This window comes from Callithrix jacchus, chromosome 5 (genome assembly GCF_049354715.1).
Source record: "Callithrix jacchus isolate 240 chromosome 5, calJac240_pri, whole genome shotgun sequence".
Classification (NCBI taxonomy): Eukaryota; Metazoa; Chordata; class Mammalia; order Primates; family Cebidae; genus Callithrix; species Callithrix jacchus.
Window position 1 is genome coordinate 43,596,715 of NC_133506.1, and position 14,115 is coordinate 43,610,829.

The 14,115-nt window shown below is 48.1% G+C and overlaps 1 long non-coding RNA gene across 1 annotated transcript; it reads left to right on the top strand.

The window, feature by feature from the left end:
- The first annotated feature begins 3,890 nt into the window (after nucleotides 1–3,890).
- On the top strand, nucleotides 3,891–13,386 carry LOC118153622 (uncharacterized). The gene is made up of 4 exons (XR_004742916.2): nucleotides 3,891–4,329; nucleotides 11,045–11,239; nucleotides 11,325–11,420; nucleotides 11,529–13,386. It is a non-coding gene; the product is annotated as an uncharacterized LOC118153622 (long non-coding RNA).
- The last annotated feature ends 729 nt before the right edge of the window (nucleotides 13,387–14,115 follow it).

Consider the following 14,115-nt stretch of genomic DNA (forward strand, 5'->3'; position numbering starts at 1 on the left):
TCATGTTTGAGAAAGATATAGAGCAGTCAAATTACTTTGGAAAGTGTAAAAATTGGTGGTTTCATTTTAAATTGATATTTCTAACATCTTCATGTGACTTCAGTAACCTGTCTGCTCTCTGCCAACCTGAAAGCGCTTAATTATCACAAATCTCAGAAATAAACCTATCATCTTGAATAACCTTTGTGAAAATCAGATTTTACATGATTTGATCACACGGCAGTAGAAACAGTTCCAATTGTCTCCACACATGCAAATGACTGATTAACATTCAACCAGTGAGTTCACGTTACTGAGAAGCCCGAGATATGCATAATCCCCAAATGTTACTCCCCTCCCTAAAGTCCTTTAATACCATCCCTTCACTCTAGGATGGCCTGATTCTTCACCAGCTTACATTCCCAGCAGCATCTGGCCGCCCTGCCCTCTCTGCTACCTCTGGCCTTATCACAGTTCCTCAAACTGAGCAGGCTCAGCCCAACTCAGCACCTCAGTTGGCACTTGCTGTGCTTCACAGAGCTTCCATCCAGTTCTTGCCCCACTCAGCTCCAGCCTGTGGGATGTTCCTTAGTCCCAAGAAGGCATGGCATCCTCCTCATGGCATCATCCAGTCCTTTGCACATGCTGTTCCCTTTGCTGAAACATTCTTGCCTTCCCAACACCTGCAGCTACCTGGCTAATTCCTGCTTTCCTTCGATAGACTTTCCCTACATTCCCAAACCCCATGCCCCAAGCTCCTATCCACCGACCCAGGATGAAACTCTATGCTCCCCCAAATGTTTCCTTTGCAGCATTTTGCATGTGCTTGTATATTAAGCCACTTTACCTGAGTGGAATTCCCTTTGTCATGCTATCTACAGGTTTAGTGAAATGACAGTCCCTGTGGAGGACAGAGAAGCCTCGAGCTGCCTCCCTATGCTGGGGTGGTGGGGAAAAAAGACCAGATGAATAAATGAAGAAATGAAATGCACCACATAAGAGCACTAGCATTGGTTCACCTGTTACACATCAGTCATTGATGGCAACCAAAAGGAAAAGACTCTCCTGTACGATGTTCCTCCTGTACCTGTCCCAGCCCTGGACTCACCAGAAGGAACAGTGGAGAAGGGGACCCCAAGCCTTACTCTTTCTTAGAATAGAGGGAGAGGAAAAGCTGGGAATTAAATGTGAGATTAAAATTTAGATTTGGACCAGCCTAAACTTTTAGAACCTGGATGACAGTGATAATGATTGATGAGCTCGTTCTTGTAAATAAAAGTGAACAAAAAAACCCAAGGGATCGTTCCGAAATGTCATCCAGAGCAGGGGCCTGAGACCTAACAATAGGACAGTTATTAGTGTGAGGCAAGGGAGACACTCACCTCAGGTGTAAAATCTAAATTGGCACCAAAAAATTCAATAATCATGATAAATAACATTGTAACTGTACTTTTTAAAACTCAAACTTTGTGCAAAAAATCTGTGACAAACAAAATATTAAAAATTTAAAGACCTCCTTTATGAGGAAGAGAAGGAGGAAGAGGAGGAAGATGGAGGAGGTGGGGGAGGAGGGATGGGGAGGAGAAGGAGGGAGGAGGAGGAGGATGGAGAGGAGGGGGAGGGGGAGAAGGAGAAGGAGGGGGAGGAGGATAAGGAGGAGGAGGAGGAAGACTAGGAGGAGGAGGAGGAAAGGGGACAGGATCCAAGGCAGCACTTGTACAATTTGAGCCTCACTCACTCACCCTAACCCAGCCCTGCCTCACAGAAGCTGCTGGAAGGCAGCTGCTAGAGAAAAATGAAGCTGTTTCCTGCTTGTTTCCAGTTCAGACCTTCTGTATACCAGCTACAGATGACACAGTGACGACCCACCTGTGCCGAACAGGGCTGAAATCTACAGTCAGGACCATGATAATCAGGTCCGTGTTACCCATCCCCAGCTGCGCTCAGACACTTTGACTTAAAGGCTCAGGCCAGGGTAGCTTCTCTCATTAACATTGAAAACTTGTTAAGAGAAAGAAGGCTCAGTTATAGGAAGTCAGATTTTCCCAATGGGTGCAATCAAGGAGTTCGTTTATTTAAAATGTAGCCCCATGTGGGGTTGGGAAGGGGAATGGTTCTTATTCTTGTTTCCATCTTTATTCACTTTCTCTGTTGTGTCGTCTCTGGCAAGGAGCCTGTCATTTCTGTAATCAAAGAGCAGCAGTCACTAGGGTTCTGTTTGGAGGGGAAAGTACAGACCTCCCATCAGCACAGTCAGGTTTTTCCCAGATCAGTCCCAGGGAGCAGGAACTTCCAGCTTGCAAGGACGGCTCTGCACTCTGTGGATGCACCAGAAAGAAAGGGTGCAGCAAAGGAATGATAATCTCATCGGAGAAAATGGCTGGGGTCACAGCCTGGTTTGTCCCCTTCTCACTGGGGGCCTCTAGAAGGCTGGTCCAAGCCAGTGACTCCCGGGCGCAGGAGTCAAAATGGACTGGGACCCTCCAATCACTTCCTGGGGTCTTTAGATAGCCTCCCACCCACCGGCCTCCAACTAGGGGCCCTGCACTGGCCCCACCAAGAAGACACTGGGAGGCTGAAGGGCTGAGCTGCGGGGAGACCTTCCACTCAGTCCCTGTGGACCTGTTGAATGTTTAACTTACCCTTAAAAAAACATGCCTGCCTCTTTGCATGTCTGACTCTCTGTAAGGAGCATGTGTTACTTTGCTAAAGAAGGAAAACATCACTCCAAACCACCTGTGCATTTAGCAAGCACCAATTCCCAGCCCAGAGCACTGGGTTCACTGCTGCAGAAAGCAAAAGCTCAAAAGCCACGTGGAGCCTTCAAAGGCCACCTGGCCCCAAGCTCACCCTTGGAATTCACCAATGGGTGCATCTGGGGCTGTTTCTTTTTGCTGTCTGGTGTCAGGAAAGAGAAGACACAGGGACACCAGTTGGGGGTTTAATCCCATCAGACCCAAACCTCAGTTCTCTGTGTCCCTTATGTTGCCCCACTGGGAACCATTGGGGCTGAATGAACCATGAGCTACTGCCCTGAGCAGGGAGTGGAACCTATCTTTGATCAGATGGTTGAAGCTGCGCACACCCTCTAGGGCCCTGCATGGGGGTGGGGGCTCCCTCCTCCTTTTTATCTTGCAGCAAGGGATGACGTATCACTGGGCAGCTCAGACCTCAAGGGAAACAGCCTGGGGGAAGGACAGGGCCCCTGCTGGGAGGACTCACAGGTGAGAGACCCCCCCCAACTCGGGCAAGTCACACGCGGGGTCTTTGCGACCCTCGGAGGAAAGTTTGTTTCACAGTGAACACAGGTCCTGCCATCCAGGGTCACAAGTATCAGGGGCAGGGACAACCACCCACTCCAGAAAAGATGAATTCAATAAGGCAGAAACTTTAGCTCAAGATGAATTTTTATTGAAAATGTTCCTTCGGCTGCCTGATGGAGTTTAAATGTTGTCAAATGCCTTTCAAAGGAGATTTGGTTCTTTATTGCTCTTCTTCAACTGTGGGGTCCGAGAAATGATCTTCCTGAGACGCCACAGGAGGGGAGCTGAGTTCACAGTCACCTTCACCTTCACTCCTGCAAGACCGGGCCCCCTCACCACTGCTGCTAACCCAGGTCCATTTCAGTGAACTCAGAAAACTCACTGTAAGGGTTATTGTCTTGTGAGGTTTATTGCCGTTTAAAAGGAGGAAACTGAGGCCTGCATGAGAACAATCAGATGCCAATTTATTCGGCTCCCAGGCGAAGTTATATGAACCCACGGAAAGAAGCCAGAGAAGTCACGCCCGACTTCGCTCAGGCCTGGGGGGTTTTATAGGGAGGGAAGGCATTCTGATTGGCTGTGGAGAAACAGGATGTGAACGTGGCAAGCTGCTATTGGTAGGTAGACGGGATTTCCGGTGAGCAGGCTAGGTGTCCGGTGGAGAGCTTAGTGCTGAGTGCAGAGGGGATTTCCAAGGCAGAGCTAGCTGATGGTCTTATTCTGGTGATGTAATTTTCAGGCGGGGAGAGGGATGGGCATGTCCGAGCTCCGGGCGAGGCAACTGGCCTTACACTCACATTCCCATTCAATGTGATTTCAGATTTGTACGTGAATTAAGTGTGGTGTCTAAAAATGAAGCAATGGGGCTGTTGGGAAAAAATATTCCCAGTAAATAGGTATCCTGTGCTCCAGCCACATGGTCCCCAGTGAGCAGGGAGCTCCAGTGCTGAGTCCTCCAGGACAGAGAGGGGCACCACAGGCTGTGCCCCATGAGCAGGAGGAGAGACTGACAGGAGTTGGAGGACCCCCCTGGTTTACCCACCCAGCACCTGCTGCTGCTTCTGAGTCCTGACAGCTCTGTCCATGGGTAAGGTGGACCCAGCCCTGTTCTCTCAGTGCAGGGCTTCTCCTTGGCTGTGGCAGTTGGCTCAGGGAGAATCACATGAGAATCACCCTTCAAATGAAACCCGATCCAAGGGCTGTTGTGTAAACAGCAAAGGAGGTTTCTTTCCACTGGGATAGGGAAGCTGGGCAAAGGAAGTGGGGCTCCTGGAGACATCACATCAGAGGAGAGAGCCAGCCTCCTAATACACCAGCAACTGTTCATTAGTCCATTCTCACACTGCAATGAAGATAGTACCTGAGACTGAGTAATCTACAAAACAAAAGAGGCTTAATTGACTCCCAGTTCTACATGGCTGGAGACGCCCCAGGAATTTACAGTCTTGGAGGAAGGGGAAGCAAGGCATGTGTTACATGGCAGCAGAAGAGAGAGAGAGCAAGAAGCAGGAAGACCCAGACACTTGTCAGACAACCAGATCTCATGAGAACTCCCTCACTGTCACAAGAACAGCATGGGAAACCCACCCCCATGATCCAGTCACCTCCCACCTGGCCCTTGACATGTGGGGATTGCAATTTGGATCATAATTCGAGATGATATTTGGGAGGGGACACAGTCAAACCACATCAAAGTCTAAGCAAACAAGCCTGGAGAGATGCAGAGACAGTGAGTGTCCTCAGAGCACCCAAATACCGCAGTACCTGAAGGCAGTTGCCTCTGAACTCTTTAGTATATGAGTCCTTACATTCTTCTTCATTTTCTGTTTGTGTGTTAGTTTAAGCCAATTTGAATTTAGCTTCTTCACCTAATACCCAGAGTCCTGACTAAAATGAAGACAAAGAAAATCATGGCTCAGTCTGGTTTGGAGTTTCTGGGCTCACTTGCACTATTTCTATACAAAGATGAAGTCTCAATCGTAGAAGTCATCCCAGAAGGCTTCTTACAAGTTCTTCAATTCACTGGGAGAAGGGAGGGAAGTAGGAAAATAAACTCACATTTTTTAATGCTTACATTATTTAAAGTTGGCCAGGCATACTGCTTCTGAAAACGCGTCCTCAAACTGCATTACAGTTTGATTGGCTGCTGGAAGAGCAATCCTCCTGAAGATTGGTCTGGGCACTGCTCTTTCCACAAAACTAAAATTAATGGCTCTGGTGAATATTATGAATCAATTTTTATCATGAAAGGAGAAAGACTCTCACTGTGAAAGCAAAAGCTCCTCTGTCCCCTGAGCATGTCCCAAAGGAGACCACTTCTTAAAAGGCCATTGACTTTTTACACCCCTGATTCAGGACTCCAGAGATTCAAAGGAGGGATCCTATAAAAGTTAGCACAGGAAGGGTCTTCCTTCTTCTAACAGAAGAAGTGTGGGGAATCCAGGGATGTCCTTACCTGGACACCCAGATGGGCCCCAGGACTGTTGAGTGTCTCGGCCCTGAGCAAAAGGGATGCAACTGGAGGGCATCAGCAGAATGGGCCTCACAATCAGTGGTCTCCAGCCTCCAAGAGTAGACAAGGAGGAACAGGGGAAACCACAGAATCTGTGGGGCCAAGAGATAGCATCTCCCACCTGGGTCCAGAGGGTCAGGACATTACCCCTAAGACAAAAGACCCTTTCCTCGTCTCCTCAGGAAACTCATGTGGGAGAAGCTGAGCAGCACCCTCAGCTTCCCTGGGGAGGCACCACCAGGAATCCCCCCAGCAACCATCCCACCTGGGAGGGTGATTCCCAAAAGGAAGCCGGGCAGCATCATGGAGGAAAAGTGTATCATGGCAACCAGAATGATCACTGTCCCCCTATGTGTCACTCAGGCTGGGACCACAGGGAGCCTTGAATGTCAGACTCACGGCCCAGCTCTCCCTACAGCAGGTGTGGGCAGAAATGCATGATGGATCTCGATATAAGACAGCAAGTCCATGCTGCCACTTCTTTTTTTTGAGACAGAGTTTCACTCGTTGCCCAGGCTGGAATGCAATGGCGCAATCTCGGCTCACCACAACCTGGGTTCAAGCAATTCTCCTGCCTTAGCCTTCCAAGTAGCTGGGACTACAGGCACACACAACCACTCCCAGCTAATTTTTGTATTTTTAGTAGAGATGGGATTTCACCATGTTGACCAGGATGGTCTCGATCTCTTGACCTCATGATCTGCCCGCCTTGGCCTCCCAAAGTGCTGGGATTACAGTTATGAGCCACCACGCCTGGCCTACTTCTTAGGATCTAAACTCCAGTTGGTATGTGGCAATGCAGTGCTCAGGATTATTTGCTTTTAAAATGAATATTTATGTCTTTTATGATAAAAGTGATTTTTTATTCAGAAAATTTGAAAGCTACAGTTTCTGAGAGTGGCAAGCTAGCAGTTAAGGCTGATGGGTACAGATGCCTCCAGTCAGGTCATCTGCACAGGTTTGGTCCCCATGGTGGCTCCAGCACTGTGCTGGATGCCCAGAGCTCAGAAGACTGAGTCTTATGGACACAGCTGCCTCCAGGTGCCCAGCTGGGCTTCCCATTACCCTGCAGCCAGCCCATCCTTTAGATGTCCTGCAAGACTAGGTCAGGACACGGCACTTGCTGCATTTGCCCTGTGCAGACACGGGCAGCACATACGCATCTCACTGCCAACATTTCTCAGACATGGCGTCTGTGAGATTTCCGTCTTCTCTGCAGCAGCCCCCTGCCTTAAGACAGTCAGGCCTCCTGCTGAGCAGAGCCTCTTCATTTCCCCCCCTCCACCATGACCAGCCATGCAGAGGCTGGCAGCTATGAGGACATGGATCCCTCACTGCAGACCTCCCAGGGCAGTGAGCCTGTGGCCAGGTATCAGTGGTGGCCCTGGGGATGTGCAGTGCCAGTCTCACCAACCTCCCTCCCTAGAGACCTTGGAGAAACCATTTCTAGGCCCTAGAATGTCAGATCTGGAAGGGGCCCTGGGACCATCTTACCCAGGGGCTTTATGTCCATTTCATCTGAACTCTGTTCACGGTGGCCTGGCAGTGCTTCCAGGTCCTGGGTTTCTGGAGACATCACCTCCACCCCATCACTCAGCAGAGCAAATGCCAACATCATGTCCAGTCCATCATCCGTTGGGAAAGGATGAGGCATGCAAGACCTGGGGAGGAGAAACACTGACCAGGGATGCTCCCTGGGTAGAGCCTGGATGAATGACTGTGGAGCATTTTATAAATCACAAAGGCCTGTCACACCCTGCTGTTTCATCTGACCTTCATGATGGTTGGCCAGTGGCGGTGATCCTGCAGGTCACACATCTAAGACCAGATTGACTGCATGAGGCATCATTGTGCTATGTACCACCCAGAAAGAAAAAACATTGACAATTAAATTCTGGCCCACGATCAGATCCCATCAATTATGTGACACAACCAGACTAGAGAGATATTAACATGGGACAAAGTGCATCTTAGAATCAATGAAACTCAGTGTTCTCTCCATTTTATAGACCTGAAACAGACTGCAAAGTGTTCTGATGTATTCTTGGAGGTCCAGCCTCTGTGTGACCTCAGCTTCCTGGAGATGATCTCCAGTTCATGGTGGACGTGAAGATGTGTTGCCCTGATCCCACTTCAAGGAAGGATTTGCTGCCCAGCGTGGGAAGTGTGCTCAGCAGAGAGGCTTCCACTTCCTTAAGGCTACCCCAAATCTCAGAGAAGAGCAGGCGGGTACACTGCATACTCGTTCCTACCCTGAAACATTGACTGTACGTGGTGGAACCAATGGAATGGGCTCAAGTGTTGGGTCCGAGGCAGCATCTGGGAAAGTTTATTCCCAAAGCAGAGGGAGGAAGCTGGGGTTAGTGCAGGGACAGTGAGAGGAGGAAGGAGAAAGATTGTCACTATCTACCTGTCCACTCCATCACCACTTTGGGGAGAAACAGAATGGCTAGAAGCCGCAGTTTACTGAAGACCTGAAGGTTCTGCCTCCACATTGCCTTCTTCAGGATCATAAAAAAGAAATGAAATAATGACAACTTTTCCTGCAAAACGTAGTATTATGGTTAATTTTATGTGTCAACTTGACTAGACTACAGGATCCCCAGATAGCTGGTAAAACATTATGCTAGGTGTCCTTTTTCTCTGGAGAATCCCAACTAATGCAACTAACCTCAAGAATCACATCTTCATTCTTACCAGCCAAGGTTGTTTAATGAATGCATTGCTTCATTCATTTATTCATTCCATAGGTATTGATGACCTACTACGTGCTAGGAATTTACAAATGCTTGAGATGCAACAGTAGAAAATGAAGCCTCAAAGTCCTGCCCTTAGAAATACATTTTCTTTTCATTTCTTTTCTTGTCTTTTGAGACAGGGTCTCACTCTGTCACCCAGGTTGGAGTGTAATGATGCAATCTTGGCTCATTGCAGCCTTGACCTTTTGGGCTCAAGTGAACCTCCCAACTCAGCCTCCCAATTAGCTGGGAATATAGGTGTATGCCACCATGCCCAGAATATGTTTTAATTTTTTTTGTAGAGATGGGGTTTTACAATGTTTCCCAGGCTAGTCTTGAACTCCTAGACGCAAGATAGCCTCCTATATCAGCCTCCCAAAGTACTGGAGTACAGGTGTGAGCCACTGCACCTGGTCAAGACATACATTTTCCAGTAGCGGGAAGCTGGCAAACAAAGATGCAAGTCGTACTGTATGTGTATCACAACCATGTGACATGTTGCCTCGAATTTTCTCAGCCTTTCACTGCAAGAACTGAGTCAGTACAGGTCCATAAGACTCTGCTGTGTTCCAGTTTCTTCCTGTTCACCCCATTGGTGAGGGAGGCATCCCCCACCTTAAATAGTATGAGATGGCCGAGCACAGGACACCCAGCATTCGCCAGATGAGATGGGCAGCAGGTCAGTCACAGATACAGCCCACAGGGGAGGACAACACCCACCCTGCAGAGGCACAGGAGTGCACCTGGGAACAGAGAGAACAGGAGGGGCTGGGGTAGAGAGACCCTGTAGTAACAAGGAGGTGAGGTGCCCCTGGTTCCTGTGGGCAGGGAGGTGAAGGCAGTTAAACTGAGGACCAGGTGGAAGGCAGCTGCTCCAGTTGACAGGGAACCTGCCAGGTGGGAGCCTTTCCTACTGAGCTGTGGGCATATCGGTGAGGGCAGGGAACTAGGGATTAGGCCTCTGCAGCCCTGTGAAGCTCAAAGACGTCAAGGCCATACTTATTATTGCACCTCGATTTCAGGCCTTACACCACACACAGCCTGAGACCAGTGCCCCAAGATTCTGGATCCTCCAACAATTCTGGAATCAGTTAAGGAACCACAAATATGAGTGTGGGATCTGGCTTCCCTGGAAGCCACCAAAAGGACCAGGTGATGCACCCTGGTGTTGAGAAAGAGATGACTTCCTGAAGAGCAAACCTGGTCCCTCAAGACAGAGGAGAAAAGAGGGATCAGCCATAAATGGCCCCTCTCAGCCATCTTTAATGCTCTCATAGAGACAAGGTGGCTATCACCTGTCATGACATCCACTCAGAGCCATTACCAGAATAAATATGATAGAAAGGAGACAGTTACTCCCCATGGGTTTCTTTACGTTAGAGACCACAGAAGCTCCCACCAAAAGACTCCCAAATTACATCTCATTGACTAGCCCTGACTCACATGTCCCCCACAAACCAATCATTAAAACTAAGTGAGATTGCCACTATTGTCTCAGACTAATGGTAATCCATCCCCCAGTGTCAGAGAGCACATTGCTTCCCAACATCTGAGCAAAATCAGGGCTCTGCTTGCAAGGAAGTAGGCTATCTGAATGTGGGGGTCTACACCAGCAATTAACCAACTAGCTGTGAATTAAGGTGGAACACCCAAATGCCTTGTGAATGAATGAGTGATGTACTTGCAAAAAGACATATAAATATTCCATATACACTTCACAGAGTCCTCTTTTTGAAATTTTTGACAAGTCTGAAAGTTTGACCTTCCATTAGAGGCTATGATTCCTACACAATACATTCATAACATCAAGGATCCATTCTCTCCAGGATGTACTTGGGATGCCCATCAAGGTTTCCTTCTAGGAACATCTGCAAAAGCAAATTCTCTTACACTTCTGTCTCCATTATCTTCATCGGGCAACACCAATTCATGTTAAAAAGATTGTGCCAATTATAAATGAGGTAACTGAGGCCCAGAAAGGGAAGATGGTCTGGCCAGATCTCAGAAAAGCTCTCGATACCTGAAGAGGTGCACCTTGGCTCAAGGAATTTCAGTGATACTTCAACATTTCCACCAAATGTCATAGGGACATTTAACGTGTCCTTGTGTTAGCAAGAAACTTGAGGCTCATTCACAAGAAGACCTGATGGACGGACTATGGCTGCATCTTCCAGCCGTGCCTGGGTGTCTTTGATCTTATGATAAAAGTCTTTTTAACCTGAATTATCTGGGGCACCACCCAGCGTTCCCTTTCCTGGCGTATATCGGTTCTCACAAACACCTGGGCGTGAATGCACATTTGCATCTAAGCCTTCTGTTTGTTTTTTTCTACCCGTTTGAATGAGGAAGAAGCAGAGACATTTAATAACCTGTTTCCACTTGCTGGTTCCATGATAGTAATTTGACTACACAGGGTCTTTAACATTTCACCATCACAAAGACTCAATTTCATATGTGAATGAGTCAATGTCAAATGGTAAGAGGAGGAGGAGGGGGGCCTGTCATGTTTTCCTGACACCTCTTAAATGGTTTCTTATTTCATATTGATACAGATCAAGGACCGTGGATCATGCTGACAAGCTCATCAATTACCTGCTACTCACCAACAATACCAAGGTCTTGCTTTCTTGGTGGGGTAGTTGATGACTGCTGAGGATGTCTGTGAACTTGAAATTGTGTTTATCTGCCAGAGACCTTGAACCTGAGAACTTCCTTCCATGCACAGTGGTACAGATGGCGAGCTTGGTGTGAGTATTGTCGAGGGACATAAATTAGAGCTATTGGAGTTGGAAAAGAGGGAAGGATGTATTGCTAATTGCGGCATCATTACAGAGCTGCCTAGAAGCTAAAAGAGACAGCGTCAACAGTGAAACACCAGAAGTGACAGACAGTGTCTATCTGAGCAGAGACCAGTGACTGCATTTGGAGGTAGAGGTCATTACCATGGGCAATTTACAGGCTCTATGACTCTGTGGGGGAGAGAAACTCACTCTGACATGCAACAATATGGTAAAGTAGGCATTTTATTTTTTTCAGGAGCCATAATTTTCAGATGATGACTTTTAGGATCCTTTAAGGAGGATAATTGATTACCTGACAAAGAACCCGTAGCATTTCCTCCACACAATGGAAGAGAGAAAAACAGCAACGATCAGCTCTTTTGAGCCGAAAAGGAGCATTTTTCAGAGAAAACACCAAAAAGTTTATAACAATGGGAGCCCGAGGAAACACAAATACATCTTGCCTTCTTGACAAATAAGATTTAATTAAGACAATCCTCCTGCTGGAAAGGCAGCGCTTGCCTGTGCCGTGCAGGGAAAAGCGACAGGCTCAGGAGTGAGAATCTCCTTGAAATGCCGTCCTGTGTGGTCTCTTAATTATTCATGAGCATCCTTGTCACTGAATTTCATGGTTTCACCTATTTTTAATTGATCTTTTTACTCTAAATGCTACTTGTATTACTTCATGACATAGGTAATGCGTCCACAATAGGCACAGATGAAACAGAGAGGCTTGTGCTCACCCCTGAGGAATTCCAACAACGTGGTTAGCACTTTGCAGGCGGGCTGGGAACTCTGCCGTGGGAAGCGGGGGTCTGAGAGCAAGGTCAGGGACACCATCTTGTTCTTGGGACTGAATCAGAGACAGAGCAGCCAGGAGCCCCAGGACCCTGCCCCCAGATGCTTACCATGGGCAGGCAGCTATGTGCAGGGAGATGCCTCAGTGAGCCCCAGGTTCCTCATGAAAACCTACAGCTTCAATAAAATCTACACTTCCCAGTCTGGGCCGCTTCCCACTGTATGCTCCCAAAGCCAGTTACTTTCATTATGACCCCATGGTGGATCCTAGCACAGCCCCCCTGTCTCAGGAGGCTCCTGGGGCTTCTCCTGGCTGCCCTGCCTCTGGTTCTGTCACCAGTACAAAACAGTGTCGCTGACCTGGCTCTCAGACCCCCCGCTTCCCATGGCAGAGTTCCTGGCAAAGCATTTCCTGAAAATCAGTCTTCTCAGATTTTCTCCTGAGATGTGGCCAAGGCCCTAAAACAGGGGTCGGCCATCGCACCCAGATTCCTACCAATGAGACGGGCCACGGTGGGAATGAGGAAGAAAGGATCAGCCCTAGCCAAGGAGGCCCTCCCATGGGCACGTCCAAAAGAAAGATCAGACCCCTTCACACCACAGAGGCTACCCTTGGCCCTCAGGATGGCGTCCAACCCCCCACAGGTCCCTGCCTCTCCAATCCCACTTCCCACCACTAACCACTATGTCCACTCAGTCATGGCCACACTGACCTCTCTGCTGGCCTTGGACAGACCAAGCTTCCCAGAACCTCAGGGCCTTGGCATGTGCTGGCCCCTCCTCCTGGAGTATTCCGCCACCCCCACCCTGATCCTAACCCAGTTACCTCCAGGAGCCTCATCACCTGTCAGGTCTCAGATGAATGTCACTTCCTTGGGGGGTTCTCCTGTGTCCCCATCACCTCCTCACCCAGGCCCAGGGCCCAGGTCAGGTCCCCCAAAGCCCCTCTGGTCACACTGTGGTGCCCTTTCTTCCCAGCCAGGACCATGTTTAATGAAACAAGGCCATTGTTATCTGAGGATGACCCATACAACTAAAAAGCCCATTTGAGGCAAATCCAACTAAATTAAGTACCAAAGTTTCACAACAAATGCTTTGTGATTTAGTTAACAAACATTATTTACCTTGGACTCACTTTAGGCCAGATGCTGTTCTCAGTACTCCACGTAATGAAATCATTTACCCTCCGAAACTTAGGCACCACTGCATCACCATCCCTGCTTTGCAGATGAGGACACAAAGGCACAGAAAGGTTGCTCCTGTAGAAATCAACATCATCAGAATTGGATCAAGTCACCTGCACCAGGGCCCCTGCCCTCAGCCACATATTTGCCATTTCTTAAAAAAAAAAAAAAAAATGGCCAAATTAGGGATTTATCTAGAAAACTAAAACTGAATGTGATGAAAATAAGTTTTTATTTCCTGTCTAACATTTGGGTTATAGTGGCAGATGTATCCTAATTTGTAAATAATCAAAAAATGAATCAAGTACTAATTTTTTGTGTAAGATTTTTGATAAAATTTACCCACAGTCGAACTCTTTCCCCTTGGGTTTGAGTTTTGCAGCCTGATCAAAGGAGTCATTTTTTAAAACTCTCAAGAGCACCAGAGGCTTCAAGAGCTCCAGGGGCCTCCCTTCTTCCTGGCCTGGTCTCCATTCCCTTTGGGAGATTCTGCCTCATCCTCATCCCTGCTGGTTCTACTTCTTCTGTGTTCATTGGTCTGCATCTGCCAGGTCCTCACTGCTGGACTTTGTGGGTGATTCAAGTAATGCTTCCCATTGAATGGCGGGAGAGGGAGATACAGGCTCACCCACAGCCCCATGGTACACCCACTCACATCCACTGTGAGACCTCTAGTAGGAAACATATCCGTCACTCACACCCAGGGGTGCACAGGCAGCCAACTCTGAAAACCAACTGTGAAATGTTCAGGAACTTTGCTAATTGGTTGTTAAACTTCTGGTAATGTGAAATTAGCCATGCTGGGAGTATTTACACCAGGAAAATTGGCAACTGCTGCACATCAGGGCTTTTCTTGACCCT